The following is a 17199-nucleotide window of genomic DNA, read 5'->3' as shown; positions in this document are numbered from 1 at the left end:
GGAAAAATGCAGAGATGATTGAGAGGCAGAAAGAGAGATTTTGTCTGTTGTGGTAAATCGCAGAGATGAGACCGAGAGAGAGAGAGATTTCCAGTAGTAGCGCGTGAGAGAAAGAAAGGAAGCTTGTTGGGTATTTTCTTTCTCTGTGTGTGTGCATGTGAAAGAGAGCCAGAGGTGCCTACACATCGAAGATGGGTGTGTGACAACCAGTAGTTGAAAAGAAAAGAATACATTTTTGCAAATTGATAAAAATTAAAGAAAGAAACATGAGGGGGTTTCGGGCAATGAATGTGATCTTATACGGATATGATCAAATAAATGTAATATTGGTGTTATAAAGTACATTACAGGTAGACCAATTAGAAGTATAAGTAAAGTTGAAACTTGGAATTATTAATTTTTTTAAAAGGTAAAAGGGTTACAAATTTTGAGTTATATTTTTCATAACTTTCTTTTGGAAATTAGCAGGAGGCGTGTTGCCGTATGACCTGATCTAATCTCAAATCTTAATAACCTTCAAAGACAACATATAATTACGTATGTTCTTTATGCTTAGTGAGTGGATGGGTAGTGATTGGATGCCAATAATGTATCCATTAGTTGTTAGAGATTTGTTAATAATTTTATAAATCAAACATTGAGGTTAAAAATAAAAGAATGCACTTCTATAAAATTGATAAAAATTAAAGAAACAAACATGAGGGGTTTCAAGCAATCAATGCGATCTTGTAAGGATATGATCAAATAAATAGAGTTACATAATACAAAGTTTAGTAGAGGTAGACATAGAAGAAGTTGTGTGAGAAACAAAGCTAAGTATAGTTGCAACTTTAAATTATTATTATTTTTTAAAGCTAAAAGGTCTCAAGGACTACAAATTTTGAATTATATTTTTCAGAAGTCGTGTCTGTGAGGGCAAAGTAACCAAAAAATCAAGCAGTGCAAGTTTGACCAAATTTGTGAGGCCATGGGATGGATTGATGATCCCATGAAGGTTTTTTCATTTATACTTTACCTTAAAGGCAAAGCAGGCCAGTGGTTTAGATCCCTACACCCACTTGAAAAGGCTAACTATATGAGGTCTCTATACTCTAGGGTTCTTACTTAGTGGAGCGAGATGGAGACCCATTACATAAATCTATAAGGGCAAATCTATAACCTCAACAAGTAACAAGAGAGAGAAAAAATGTAAGATTACATTGCTAGAACCAAGCAAGTATCTCCATATGAGACACATAATCACTTATTAATCAATTTACTAGTCTCAAGGGCAAGAGACTTCACGGCCATCTTTACCAATATAGACATCTTCGATGAGTGTTTCCCCCACGAAGTAATAGACCTCATAGAGAATGTATCAGCCAAGGATGTTATTAAACCACTCAGATGGTTAATATGGTTTCACTTGCTTGACCTACCATAAGGCGTTTTGCCATCTTACTCGTATAAAACAAACACTTATCTTTATAAGACGATGCTTGTGAAATAAGGAGAGTCTAAAGACTTAGTGTACATAGTTGCTTATGACTAGTAATAGAAGTCGTGCCATTTTTTAATGTGAAATAGTTGCTTAAAACTAGTAGTTGCTTAAGACTAGTAATAGGCGCCATACCATTTTTTAGTTTAGCTAACCTAGTGTGAAATCTAGGCATTTGTATATCAACAATCAATTTTGGCAATGAGAAATCGAAATCACTCTCTTGTAATAATTTACTTATGAGCTCTCCTCCTTTCCTCTTCTTACTTGTTGCTAGATAGGTTTAATTATAGGTTTTCTTCTTGCATTAGCTTCTTCTTCTCCTTCCCTTGGCTTTTGTGAGAGAGAACCACCATGAAGACAGAACTCTTATTGAAGGTCTCGAAATTCCTAGATTGTGGAAAATAGGAGTTTTTATTTATAAGTGCCTTCAAATTGTGTTTGAAATTAGTAGCACATGTTTTTATTCTTAAAGATGAAGGTTTTTCACCATTTGGGTGAAACTATTTTTTTGCACACAAGATAAAGTTTGCATTGCATTTAATAATAATTATGCAGGCCATCATAACAAACATTAATGTTCATGGCTATTGTCTAGGGATTTTAAGTAGGGGATATTTCATCAAAATATAATAATATTCAAAAGGAGCATGGGATGAGTTATAAATGTTGCTTAGTGCCAAACACACATCTGTAGGTATAGAAGTGCTTACCTGAGAGCAAAATCTCATGAATACAAATTTTCAATTTTGATTTCGAAAAGTTTTCTTTCAAACTATCTTTCTTTTTTCATACCTGGCTTTAAGGATTTTGAAGGACTTTTTTTTTTCAAACCATCTTTCCTTTCTATATAAATATGATATGTATAACCTAAAACCAATCCCCATTCAGTCTCTAAAAAAATTTCTAACATTGTAGTGGTAAATTTTTGCTTGCTATAATTGCGTTAGCAAATTTTGCTATAATTCGTTGCTTTAGCAGTGAAATAATGTTGCTAATGTGGCTTTAGCAGTGAAATAATGTTGCTAATGTGAGCAAGGCAAAGTTTTGCTGCTAAGCAGTGATAAAAAGCCCCGACATCCCTACTCTCTCAACACTGCTACATTTACTATTGAGCGTCCCAACAAGAGCTGATTGTTGGCGAGACCTGAAGAACTAGCCAGAGGACACATGCCGATAGTAAAAGGCCAGCACACTAAGAGTCGTGCACAGAGACAACAGCGCACATGCGTGCCCATTGTAGTCATATGTACTTTATTTTATAACAGTTTGTTAACAGAATAAGTCTAGTAATAGTAGGGCAACGGTGCTAGATGGGACAAGAGGAAGGTCCTTCCAAGATAGCAACAAAGAAGGAGGCAGTTTTAGTAGTTAGGAAAAAGATATATAGAGAGATAGAAGAGAACAATAGGACAGAGTTAATTTGGAGCACATAGCATTGTACAAGTTTGACAGTAATGGAGAGCCCTTAAGCATTTTTCATTATATACTATCGGACTGAGTGAGTGAGTGAGCTTTGTAGTTTGCTATGCGATCTCTGTTTTAGCTAACATCTAGTGAGTTCTGAACCCATTAGGCTTAGGCATTGATAAAATTACTTCTAACCAGTGGTATTGTCGTGCCCATCGGATTGACCACCATCAACACTTTGGCAATCCTTCTGCTTTTAATATCATCATTTCTCTCATGAAGGTAACATTATGGTGCAACACTTCAAAAGGGGAGAGGAAATTCTTGTAGAAACAATAGCAAGATAACTCATCAGTGAGTCCGTGTGCGGAATCACCTGCACCAACAAGATGCTCATCAACCCGTCCATGTGGAATCAATAGCAAGATAGCTCATCAGCCAATCCGTACAAAATCAACTACAACAGCAACATGCCGCCCTGCTAAGCTTGGCAAACGCTCCACATCTCCCCACAATTCATCAGCATCAAATGGCTCACCAAGGCGGAAACAACAAATACCCAGCCTACAAGGGTAGGAAGTCTGAAGACCCCGACACCCATGTCACGAAATTCGATGCTGTGTGGAAGATAAAACACACTTGTGCCAATGTTCTTGATGAAAGGAAGCGGGACCAGTTCCAAGCCACATTCGGGGATATACCAACTAAATGGGTATCCCCGATGAAAGGAAGCAGGACCAATTCCAGGCCACATTTAGGGATATACCAACTAAATGGGTATCCCAATATGACCCGGATGAATTCCACCCCTTCCATACACGAAAAGAAGCATTCCTCAAAACATTAAATATAGTCAAAACTAAGTCTGAACTAGAGGACAAGCTACGAAGCCTAAAACAAAAGCTGTTGCCCCACTAGAAGATTATGTAACCAAGTTTTTCACTCTATGTGCAAGACTCTCTCTAGCTGACAAATGATGTGAATCGGTTCTTGTGGATTGGTTCTTGCATGGTCTCAAAGAAACTAAAACCGACAGTGGTAGCAAACCAACATCCACACAGAAGGGTTCAATGGGCTCATGGAAGCTACTAAACAAGCAGAACGCCACATGGGATTGGAAACGAAGTTAAAGAAAAAGAAGAGCAAGAAGTACAAGTCTTCAGATAGTGACACCAACAGGCGAGTTGGAATCAGAAGACTTAAAATCTGAGTCAAAAGCTGAGAAAGAATCCAAATGCAGCAAGAAGAGAAAACGCAAAGGCAAGAAGGACCAGGTGGGTGTCCTGGCCAAGAAGTTGGTGGAGGAACTTACTATGCAGATCTCTAACTCCTCTAACTATAGAATAGGTGTCTTCTACCTAACCTGTAAAAATGAAGGCCATCTGAAAGAGGACCTGTGCCATCTACCAAACATTCACACACCTAACATCCAATTGCTACTACCGATACAATGTCAGAAACAGGGCAGGCGTAGCTATCAATGTAGTAACAATAGCAGCACCCATAGTTATTGCACCGGCACCTTATAGACCTTACTATGGTTAAGGGCAAGGCCGAGGAAGAGGGTTTGTTGGGTAGTCAAACGGGTTCCAATGTTATTATTGTTGGAAGCCTGGATGCCGACGGAATGACTATCAGCTCTATTCCATAGGCACCAACAAGAGCTACAGGAAAAGATAGCAGGGATGGATGCACCAGTAACGTCCATAAACATCATCGATGGCAATCATCACCAAATCCCAAAAGGGGGAAAGAGACGTTGGCTATGTCAAATGAACCAGCTAGTTAGAAGAAAAATAATGTGGATCGAGAAAAATAAAAATAAGTCAGAGACTCTACACTAACGGAGGTGCAAGAAGCACTGAAAGAAAATTGGAAGAAAACCCTTTAGATCGGACAGCTTCCAAGAGGAAAATAGGGAAGCCCAGAGGAGGAAAACGAACAAAAATTATGAGAAGATAAGCCTCGCAAGGAGTTAGACGAAGAAGTGTCATGAGCTAGGATGGCAAAATAAGGGAAGCTTCGAGAAGGTAAACCTCACAAGGTACAGGAACAAGCTAAAGAACCAAAGGAAGAAGAGGAGCATAGGCAGCCAAAGTCAACAAAAGATGGTGTGCTCATGAGACAGGCAGAACCTACACAAGAACAATTAAATAGAGTGGGGGAAGGCAAGCCTACAGAAAGAGCTCAAGCAGCAACAAGAAGCAATAGTGAGGACGAATCCCCAGGTGCTGCGAAAAGAAGACAGCAGCAGCAAGCAGCAAAACAAGTTCCTCCACAAAACAGCAGGAAGGCAAGACAATATGACATATGGGAGGATATGAAGAGATTAAAATTGGATATATCCCTTGATCAACTCATGTTGTTGGTGCCCAACTATGGGAGGAAATCGCTAAGCAATCTACTCCGTCGTCCCAACAAGAAAGAACATAGCATCTTGTCTAATTCCTCTAGCAGAATCAAACGCCGACTACAAGTCAGTCTAAACAACAAAAATCATAGTAACATACAATGATGTACCCCAGATAACAGTAATGTTAAAAGGGAAGCAGATCCATGGAGCAATACTGGATGGAGGATGGGGAGTAAACATACTGTCAGAATCCATAGCACAAGAACTCGGCCTCACAAACAATGACCATGCTCCTTTTGATGTGAAGACGAGAGATTCCAACCCCTAGGATTAATCCAAGGGGAACACATTTATATCACTAGATATGATTTCACTATCTTTTTTCTTATTCTCCGAATGAAAAATGAGGGATCATACCCAATGTTGTGCAAGCAAACGAAGGTGAAGCCAAACCCAATGAAGTGCGCGTTCACAGAGTGAGGGGGCGGAACACTCCATGGACACATAGTGTCCAAAGACGGGATTGCCGTCAATCCAGCCAAGGTCAAGATGATAAGCTAGCTGAATCCACCTTAAAACGTGAGGGAGCTCAACAGATTCCTAGGCCAAATCAAATGGCACAACCTATTCCTCAGAGGTACCTTACTAATGTGGCACAACCACTATACAGCCTATCACAAAGAAGGGGGCAAAATTCCTTTGGATAGAAGAGCGTAAGGACACCTTCCAAAATCTGAAAAGAATACTTGCCAGTGCACAGATCATCCAACCACCAGAATGGGATAAGATTTTACATGTATTCGTGGATGCATGGGATATAGTAATTGGAAGTGTGCTAATGCAGCAGGTAGAAGAAGGGTGTTACCAACCCATTTACTATGCCAGTCAGATGTTGTCAAATGCTAAGAAAACTTATAGCACCACGGAGAGGGAACCCTGGGATTGATTTACTTAGGCAATAAATTCTGCCATTATCTGTTGGGAAATCACTTTATGTTCCATGTAGATTATCAAGCCCTACTGTATCTGGTGAATAACCCAGATCTGACCGGGAAGCTAGCAAGGTGGATGCTTCTACTGCAAGAATTTCAGTTCACCATTGTGCACACTCCCAACAACCAAAATGCAGTGGCAGTTTTCCTCAGTAGAATAGACACAAGAGAAAAACCTACAAAGGTGGCTAATCAGCTTTCGAATGCAAGTCTGTTACTGTTGAGTCTCATCGCCCATGCAAAGAAATTGGTACTTTGACATGCTACAGTTCATCATAGAAGGCACATTTCCCACTAACATGAGTAGAGATAACCGGAAGAAATTGGATCTTCGAAGCAGGCATTACCTTGAGATTGTAGGAGCTGTGTACAAAAAAAGGCATTAACCAAGTGGTCCGTAGTAGTAAATGTGTGCCAGGCCATGAACAAGCAGCCATCCTCGTGGAAGCACACCAAGGAGTGTCAGGAAGACACTACTTTAGAGAAACAACGGGTAGAAAAGTCTTGTAAAAGCAATACTTAAAGATGCATGGGATCATGCTAGGCAATGTGACGTGTGTCAGCGGATCGAAGAGCCACCGTCAACTACTAATTGGATGCTTCATTAGTCAGTCCTACCACTTGAACCCTTTCAGAAGTTGGGAATGGATTTTGTGGGACCATTTAAACCCTCAACAAGAAGGACTGGTAACAAATACATCCTCGTGGGCAAAACTGACTACTGCACTAAATGGGTGGAAGCAAAGGCCCTCAAAGACAATTCAGCTGCTATGTAGTAGCCAAGTTCCTAAACGAGAACATCATGTGATGAGGTTTAGATGCCCAGTGGAGCTGGTAAGTGACCAAGGAGGGCACTTCATCATGAGGTGATTCAGAAACTAACGGAGTAGCACATGATCCTCCACAAAAAATCAATTGTTTACTATCTGCCACAAGCAAACGATCAAGCAGAGTCTACAAATTAGGTGCTGAAAGGGGTCCTTCATAAAGACAGTCAATCAAATAAGAACAGACTGGGATGAGAAGCTACACTCCACACTGTGGGCATTCCACACAGCATACAAGGTAAGCACTAGATGCACCCCATCTATGGCTTAGAAACAATAGTTCCAATGGAGTATGTGGTCCCAAGCCTCAAAATAGCCCTAACCAAAAGGCTCAACCTCAAGGAATCAGTCAACGAGCAGATGGAACACCTCGTGGAAATGGAGGAAAGCATAGGATTCAGACTCCAACCCTACACAGAGAACGAAGCAACAAAGGGCAGAATCAACCAATCAAGAGGACACAGAGGCAGACACAGCAAACAAGTGCGCATAATGATATCGATCCCCATTTGTACAGTGCAACCAAATGAAGACACGTGCACAACACTCCGATGGGCGACATTTAATGGAGAGAAAATGGAGAGAAAATGCATGAAAAAGAAAAGGAATATGAATGTGGAGCAAAGAGAAGTAAATACAACACACACACACACACACGTGGGAATCATGAAATTCTTGGGTGCCTACCTTGCTTTTGGGGAAATCATCATGGGTGTAGGAGCAAATACCTCAAAAACACGGCCCCAATCATCAAGGAACCCTACCACAACCAAACTCCTCTACCCTGGCTCTCCCTGAATCATTTGCAAATCTCTCTCTCGCTTTTTCCCACTGTCTTGCCTTCTCAAGCTCTCTCGCTATCACCCATATTTCCCTCTTCTTTCAAAACTCCGCAAAAACTAGAACTTGCCATGGCTAGCAGCATAGCAAGCCACTGGAGTTTGACTTCTACAACACCATATTGGACCCTATGTTTCAGTAAGAGTGGCTGCAAAAGGTTGAACTATTCGGCTTCATAGCAAAGAACTGGACAAGCCTACAAGAAAACATAAAAGCCAAAGTGTAGCTAGCAACGTTGTCAACGAACAACACCATCAAGATGGAAGGGGGTAAGGCTGTGCCAGTCACGCCAGAAAACATCGCCAAGGTATTCAATCTTCCATGTGGAAGGCATCACCAACGCGACTCCTATGATGTGTATATTGAGGAGGAACTCTCAAAAGTCGATAAGAAATACTCAGTCGCCACATGATGTGATCCAGATAGGAAAAAGCAATTGAGATTTTACCTAGCCATGATCTATCTACTTGCCAAGAACATCAGTAAAAGCAGAACCAACTACAAACTTTTGGCAGCAGTGGGCTAAACATGGCTAGAAGTTGAATTAGGCAGTAGTGGTGGCTAAAAAAATGCAACAAGCAAGCTCAAAAGCTGTGGCTATCACAGGAGGTCACACAAAGATGGTAAGACACTTAAAAGCCTTGGCCCAGCTCGCTGAGTTAGAGGATGATAGCTCCGCTCTAAAAACCAGGACGTGTGAAAAAGCAGAAGGAAGAAGAAGCAACGAAGAGAAGAGACTAGAGAAGGAGTCTCAGAGGTAGACGCTAGAAGAAGAAGCAGCCACGAAGAGACAAGTGGAAGAAGCTAACATGCAAAAGTTGGCTATAGAGGATAAAAAAAATGCCTTGTAGCCAAATCAACAACCAATCTAGCTAAAGAGGCACAGAAAAAATGCCTTTAAGTTGAATCTACAACCAAGAACAAAGCAGATACTTCCTCAACGGAAGCTGAAAAGACAACACAATACGAAGCCTCCAAAGTAGACTCCCTCAAAAGGAATTTTGAATGGTCTCATGAGGCACATCACCACTCTCAAACCAAAGAAGCAAAAGGAGACCCAAAACAACCAAGGAGCAGCAAAAGCAGCAACTTGAGGACAAAGGCAAGCAATTGGTGAAGAGTTGACTTGCCTCGAGCAGTGAACAAGTAGCAGCCACATTAATAGAACAAGTAGCAGAAGAAGCAGCACAGGGGAAATCCACAAGACACCAACTCCATTAAGTGATAGGCTAAGCAGGATAAGGTAGACAACTAACCCAGCCACTCACAACATTCTCACAACACTAGAAAATATTACAAATTGTGTCATAAACAAGCTGGAGAATGAAGAAAGACTTGCCAAAATAGATGAGGTGTGGAAGCACAGGTGTAGCTGCTGTCCTCTCAAGTCCAACACAACAGCAAGATACCATCACAAGACTTGAGGAGGAAGCAACAACACAGGAGATGAGTTAGAGATGGTGATCGCTGAGCTCTAGATGACAAATCTAGACATCCAAAGAAATATCCAGCAAGCAGATCATGCAGCGTAGTTAGCAGCAGCGAAAAAAGAAACTTGCATTGTGAACCACACCACAAATGATTCACAATGTGGAGCTAGTAGCAGGAAGAGACCGCAAGGAGCTACTCCTTGTGAAAGGGAAGCTACGAATACAAGAGACCATGGAGGCTGATAAAAAGCTCCCCATAGTCTAGATGCCTGTGGAATTAATGGAGCAGTGGGAAGAGGAACTAATAGCATCGCAGAAAGCATGTTGGGAGGACAATCTACAGCTACTCAAAGAATACATTTTTGAGAAATGTAGTGCCAAAGAGCACAAGGAAGGTAGGGAGTGAGTCACATGAGCAAGAGAAGAAGCATGCATATTAGAAAGAGGAATAGACTAAGGGTACTTTGGCGAGACTTTGGCAAAGGTTGTGGTCATTTGTAAAAGGTGAAGTCAAAGATAAAAAAGGTAGCACATGAAAAGTGCAAGGGAGAACATGTAGTGTGAGCATTTATGGACACATGTTTGGCACTAAGGTACACACAAAGCATGGAATGGAGCCCTTCCCAAGGTTATAAATATGGGTGTATGGAACTTGATTATTGTAATGAGATTATGTGACATTTTGTGAGCATACCATTTTGTTAACATCTTGTTTAATTTCTTAATTACCTTATTATTCTCCTTAATCATGTCTTTGATCACTTGCTTTGAGCCTCCTTAGATCCACGTTTGTAGCATGGTATCAGAGCCTCTAGGGCTAGCCATAGCAAGTGATTAGGAGATCATTAGGTTCTTCTTCAACATTAGGGTTGATTATTTTACTTCATTTTTAGTTTGAGTTGGTCTCTCTGAATTCGAGCCAACAAGATCTAAGTTGTCAAAGAAAGAGCTCCACATTATGCTCATAAATAGCAAGGCATTGAGACTAGCTCCGCTGTAGGGGAAGAGAGGCAACCATCACTCCAAGCACAACTTCTAGTAGCAACGAAAGTCTATCTCAGCTATGTGGCTATCAACAACAACAGGTTATCTGCACTTAGGGGAGAGTAGGCATCAAACAAAAGAGCTTGAAGAAGATCAGCTGGAGCACTGGAGAGAGCATCCAGTATGGACGGGTAGCAGTATCAAGCAAAGTGAAAGGCTAAGTTTAGTAACAACTCAGTAGAGAGTGAAGGAAAGAAATAGCAGTATCAAGGGCGCCATCAAATTCAAACATTGTAGAGCAAGCGTAGGCCCGAGAACACAATAGCAGGTGGCGTGGTGACCACCTCCAGCAGTGACGTCAAACAAAACAGAGAGAAATAGTTGAAGGTGTATTAATTTCTTGGTTTTGAAAACACATAGCTTGAATTTGGATTTTTAATTGTTAAGTTAATATTTCGTTATGGAATGTGGTTGGAGCTATCTAGAGTAGCAACAAACCAATCGTCTCATAGGAAGGTAAACCAGTCATCTCGCACAGCGCGACAGTGCAGCGGCATCCACCATGGCAGCCCACAACACAAAGATAAGGTTGATTTGTTTTCTAAAGGAAAAAAATCCTAAGGTTTAAAAAAATTATGTGTTCACACACGCTTTGTAAAGCCAACATAAAACTGCACTCCTTTTTGGACTGTTGGAATTAGGGTTGCAGGAAAGCACACAAAGCTTGGAGAAGAAGAAGCAAGAATGCACACAACACACAATGTATTAGATTGTGTCAATGTACAAAAGATAAGTTAGCCCTAGAGTGATGGGCGTATATACAAGCCGGGGGAGAAAACCTCCTAAAGAGGGAAAAAGTGCCCCGACGGTCCTAAGTGTGTTCACACACATCACTGCCTATATATATGGCAACAAATCCCCCCTGGGAGTGATGGTGTGAACGAGAGCTGGCACTCATGTATAGGGGAGTGCCATGCCCGAAGTAGATCAATCCACAAAGGGGAGCAAGCCCAAAGCTTTGCGGAAAGCTTCAAACTTCTCACGAGGAAGCGCCTTTGTGAAAAGATCGGCGAGGTTGTCCTGTGTTGGCACATAGGTCAAGCTGATCTCTCCTGCTGAGAGTCTCTCCCTAACATAGTGATAATGCACCTCAATGTGCTTTGTGCGAGCATGAAAAACTGGGTTTCTCGCAACTGCCAATGCGCTCTGACTGTCAGTGAAGATAGAGGTGGCAGACTCCTGTCCAACACCCAAGTCAGCCATAAGCCGTCTGAGCCACACACACTCAACCGTAGCTGTAAAAGCTACCCTGTACTCAGCTTCACAACTAGAAGTGGCCACAGTAGGTTGCTTCTTGCTCAACCAAGATATGCATGAGCTACCGAGCATGAAATAAAAACCACTTGTGGACACTCTTGTGTCATAGCAACTAGCCCAATCTGAGTCCAAAAAAGCATGTAAATCTGGCAGTAATGATCCCCCCTTGGGATAAAACAATCCAAGATGTATGGTGCCACTCAAGTAGCGAAAGATGCGTTTAACTGCCTTCCAATGCTGAGACCCTGGGCTATGCATAAACCTGCTCACCTGTGAGATTGCAAACTGAATGTCTGGCCTCGTAATGCATACATAAATGAGGCAACCAACAGCTGTCTGATAGAGTGTGACATCAAAGTGATCTCCAGCATCATGAAGACTCAACTTCAAACCTGTCTCCATTGGAGTAGCAATAGGCTTGCAGTCTTCAAGGCCAAATCTCCGCAACAATGTCTCAATATACTTTGTCTGACACAAAGCAATACCTCCATCACACTGCTTAAATTGTATCCCCAAATAATGATGCAAATGCCCCAAATTTGACATCTCAAAAGAGGCATTCAAATCAGCCTTAAAATCAGCAATATGACTCTCATTTGGTCCTGTGAGCAGCATGTCATCGACATAGAGAGCAATGATTAGATGTACATCATCCACATGTTTAACATACAAAGTGCTTTCTGTTGGACTATTCTGAAAACCATGTGCAGTCAAATATGCATGTATCTTTTCATACCAAGCTCGTGGAGCGTGCTTTAAACCATATAAAGCCTTTCTCAACCTGCACACTTTGTTTTCCTGCCCTCTTTGAACAAAACCACGAGGCTGCGATACATACACCTCCTCATGCAAATCTCCATTCAAGAACACAGTCTTTATGTCCAACTGATGTACATTCCAACCATTATGAGCTGCCAATGCACAAATGCTACGAATGGTAGTCATACGACAAGTGGGAGCAAAGGTCTCATCAAAATCAATGCCCTTTTCTTGAGCATAACCCTTTGCAACAAGTCTAGCCTTATAGCGATCAACACTGCCATCTGGCTTTCGTTTCAATTTAAAAACCCACTTACATCCAATGGCCTTTTTACCAATAGGCAAATCACACAAAGACCATGTACCATTCTTCATTATAGCATCATATTCACTTTGCATTGCAGCCAACCAATTTTTTGAATTTTGTGCCTCATCAAATGAAAGAGGTTCTTCCTCTTCACACATACTAGACACAGCCAAAGCATAACAATCTGATGCATAAGAGGCATGCTGAAAACCTGAACGAGTACGACTAGTCATAGGTGCATCAATCTTACTATCACGCAAGGTTTGCACCAGCCATTTAGGCATACCTCTAGCCTACTCATTTTCAGCCCTATCCTCATGAATTACATCCTGTAAATCTGCATCAGAAATAGGCTGATCTATGATGTCATTTGAAATCTGCATAGGCTGAATATTTGCCTCTTTAGGACTTACATTTGAATTCCCACCTGTAAACAGAGGCAACAATGTATCAAATATATCCCGAGAGCTCACACCTGTCTCTTTGGTACATGATAACAAAGGCTGCACAGCATCTTCCACAAAAACAACATCTCGACTAATCAAGATACGCTTTGACTGCGGATGATACAATCTGTAACCCTTGCTCTCAGCACTATAACCAACAAAAATGCATTTGACAGCCTTATCATCCAATTTTCTGCGTTGTTGCACAGGCACTAAAGCATAGGCCAAGCAACCAAAGACACGCAACTGACCAATAGAAGGCTTCCTGCCATGCCAAGCTTCGTATGGAGTAATAGACTGCAAGGCCTTAGTGGGACACCTGTTGAGTACATATGCAGCACACATGACAGCCTCAAACCAAAACGCATGTGGCAAAGCTTGGCTCTTGACCATACATCGTGCCATCTCCATAAGTGACCTGTTTTTCCTCTCAGCAACACATTTTGCTGAGGGGTATACGGCACTGTACATTGGTGTTTTATTCCACGACTAGCCAGAAATGCATCAAACTCTTTAGACATGTACTCCCCCCCTCGATCAGAACGGAGGGTGCCCACATTATAATTGGATACATTTTCAACCATAAGTAAAAACTGTTTGAAGCACAAAAACACTTCGGACTTTGCCTTCAGTGGATATACCCATGCATGCCTTGAGTAATCATCACTGAAAGTCACGAAGTACAAGTGTTTACCAAATGACGGAGTTTGCATAGGCCCACATACATCACTATGTACAAGTTGCAATTTGCGAGTGGCCCGCACAGAACCATCCTTTGGAAACGCAGAACACTGCATTTTGCCCAAAATACAGCCTTCACAAACATGTTTTAATGGTGCCTCAAGAGGGGGCAATGAAGCAACCATATCAAATTTCTGCAAACGCAGCAAACTAGCAAAGTTCAGATGACCAAAATGAGCATGCCATAGTTTTGCATCTGAAACTGCCTTTTCATCAGAAACTGCATTTGCTGAATCTTCCACACACTTGTCATAAGAATTGAGCCTATATACAGCCCACGAAACAAGGTGCCAGATACAATAATCGTATCACCAGAAGTCAAATCATGAACAGTACATCTGTCATCCACAAATTTGACTACAAGTCCAAGTCTAGCAAGCGCAGAGACAGACAATAGATTCTTCTTTATCCCTGGCACATACAAAGCATCTGAAAGTGTGAATGCGCTGCCATTTGCACAAGCAGTAAGCATAATTTTACCAATGCCCTTCACTGGGTAAGAAGCATTATTGGCACATGTGACAGTATTCCCATTAGGGACAGCCTCAAGAGAAGTGAACATATCACTATGCGAGGTAATGTGCTTTGTAGCACCACTGTCAAAATACCATACATGAGAGTCAACAGAAACTACCAAACATGCATCATGTACAGATGGGTCATACTGGCAATACACGCTAAACGCCCATTCTGTATCCTGCACAACATTTGCAAAATCTGCATTTGTAGAAGCATCCGCTATTGTGGCTGCATTTGACTCTTTCTTCTTTGCCTCTTTAGCCTTTAGCTTAGGGCAATTCTTAATGACATGATCATTTGCCTTACAATAGTTGCACCTGGTCTTTTTCTTGCCTTTATCAAGAGCCTTCTCAGACTTATTGTTGTTACCTGTGGAAGGAGAAGAAGTTGCAGACCTACTAATAGGAGAAGAAACAGTGGAAGGGGCTGCCTTACCACTTCTTCTCTGCTACTGGGCAGCAATAAATGCTTGATCAACTGCATGCTGCCTGGCCCTGTTTTGCCTGGACTGCGCTTCTTGCAAGAGCTTGTTGACTAAAGTATCATACTTGACAGCATCAGGTCTGTCCTCAGCAAGAAGTCTCCACGTGGAAGCAAAAGTCTGATATGTCTCAGGTAAAGCATCAAGAACAGTCTGCACAAGAGAATGATCAGGAATAATCTCACCTGCAAAAATCAACTGTTCTTTGAGATCTTTAATCTCAGCAAGAAAAACATTCATGTCATCATCTTCCTGCATAATCTTCAATTCTAGCTCTTTACACAGGTAAGAGATTTTTGGCTCGTTACGACCTGCATACAAACCAGCTAGAATATCCCAAGTCTGTTTTGCTGTTTTAGCTGAACGAATATGTGGGGTGATGTTACGTTTGACAGAAAGTGCAATCAAGGCATGAGCCTGCGCATCTTTACCATCCCAACAAGCTTGTTCAGTAGTGGGTAAAACAGCAGCAACAGTAGAGCTGCTAGATCCTGCAACATCCTCAACAGATCCTACATCCACAGAACTTGGACGTACATCCATACCCTGTACAATGTTCCACACTCCTTTTGCAACCAAAACATGCTGCATCATGTATGCCCAAAGTGGGTTGTTGCTGTCTCCATCCAGTTTGTCTCTTCAGCAGACAACATGCGAAATACATCATTGTTGTTATCAGCCATGGCCACTGACTGGAACTGATGCAAAAGCTACCTGTAATGAAGCAAAGACTGAACAGAAGACAACTTGTGCTATGTAGCACGGTCCACAATAGAACACGTATGCCTGTTTTGCAAAAAACTGCACTGTCAAAATTTCTGCAGAAAATGACGAAAACACCTGTGCAGAACTTGAAATGCAAAAACGGAGCCCAAACGACCTCAGATGCAAATTCTGAGAACGCTAAGCCTTACAGGCTTATTTGCAGAGTATAGGGACCTGCAAGCGCTCGTGAAAACTCACCTCAATCGGAGAACGTGAGTCGGAGGGTGCTGGCGGCGTAGCCCCGGGAGCCGATGCCTGCTCTGATACCAATTGTTGGAATTAGGGTTGCAAGAAAGCACACAAAGCTTGGAGAAGAAGAAGCAAGAATGCACACAACACACAATGTATTAGATTGTGTCAATGTACAAAAGATAAGTTAGCCCTAGAGTGATGGGCATATATACAAGCCGGGGGAAAAACCTCCTAAAGAGGGAAAAAGTGCCCCGGCGGTCCTAAGTGTGTTCACACACATCACTACCTATATATATGGCAACATGGGCATCACGCGGATCTCCATGGGCTTCTGCAGTAATGACATCAACAAAATCAACATCAAGCATTTGTAACCTTTGTAAAAAACATCGCAACCACATGAGGATGCGAGAAAGTGGGTCTAAAACAAACCTGTCAAGCATGTGTAAGCAGCCAAATGAGTGTGCAAAAATTCCCTCACTACCCTACCCTAAATCATATGTTGTAAAGGCCACTAAATGAGTAGGCAAATTTGTATGTTTTGAGCACACTTGACCACCTATGAGTAGCCAAAGACCACCTAGGGGAAGTGATGCAATTGTAAAACACTAGACCACCAGAGAGTAGCTAAAGTAGCACCCTGGGGGAGTGAAAATCTACCCGACCACTTGAGAGTAGCCAGTCGAGCACCCAGGGGGATAATGATTGTTGTAATTCACGCCCAACCACCTCTAAAAGTAACCTCTGAGCTAGAGAGTAACTAAACCAAAGAGCCTCTAAGTTACCTAGCCAAGTTAGAAATAAGGGGGGGTGATGATATGTTGTAAACCTCGCATCCGACCACCTTGGGCAGCCCAAATATTTGGCACCAAAGGGGGGTTCTAAGAATTGTCGTGCCAAAGAGCACAAGGAAGGTAGGGAGTGAGTACTAAGAGATTGATTTGTATGGTCATTTGTAAAAGGTGAAGTCAAAGATCAAAAAGGTAGCACATGGAAAGTGCAAGGGAGCACATGTAGTGTAAGCATTTATGGACACATGGTTGGCACTAGGGTGAACACAAAGCATGGATTGAAGCCCTTCCCAAGGTTATAAATATGGGTGTATGGAACTTGATCATTATAATGAGATTATGTGACATTTTGTGAGCATACCATTTTGTTAACATCTTGTTTACTTTCTTAATTACCTTATTATTCTCCTTAATCATGTCTTTGATCACTTGCTTTGAGCCTCCTTAGATCCACATTTGTAACATACATGATACTGCCAACTCCCACATGCCATATCCTACTAACACCAATCCCACCACAGGACAAAGATGGAGATGGAGGCAGAACCGGAGGGTCATCCTCTGCATA

The sequence above is a fragment of the Cibotium barometz genome, chromosome 8 (genome assembly GCF_041138505.1).
Source record: "Cibotium barometz isolate CiBa-2024 chromosome 8, ASM4113850v1, whole genome shotgun sequence".
Classification (NCBI taxonomy): domain Eukaryota; kingdom Viridiplantae; phylum Streptophyta; class Polypodiopsida; order Cyatheales; family Cibotiaceae; genus Cibotium; species Cibotium barometz.
Note: the sequence above shows the minus strand (reverse complement) of the source record.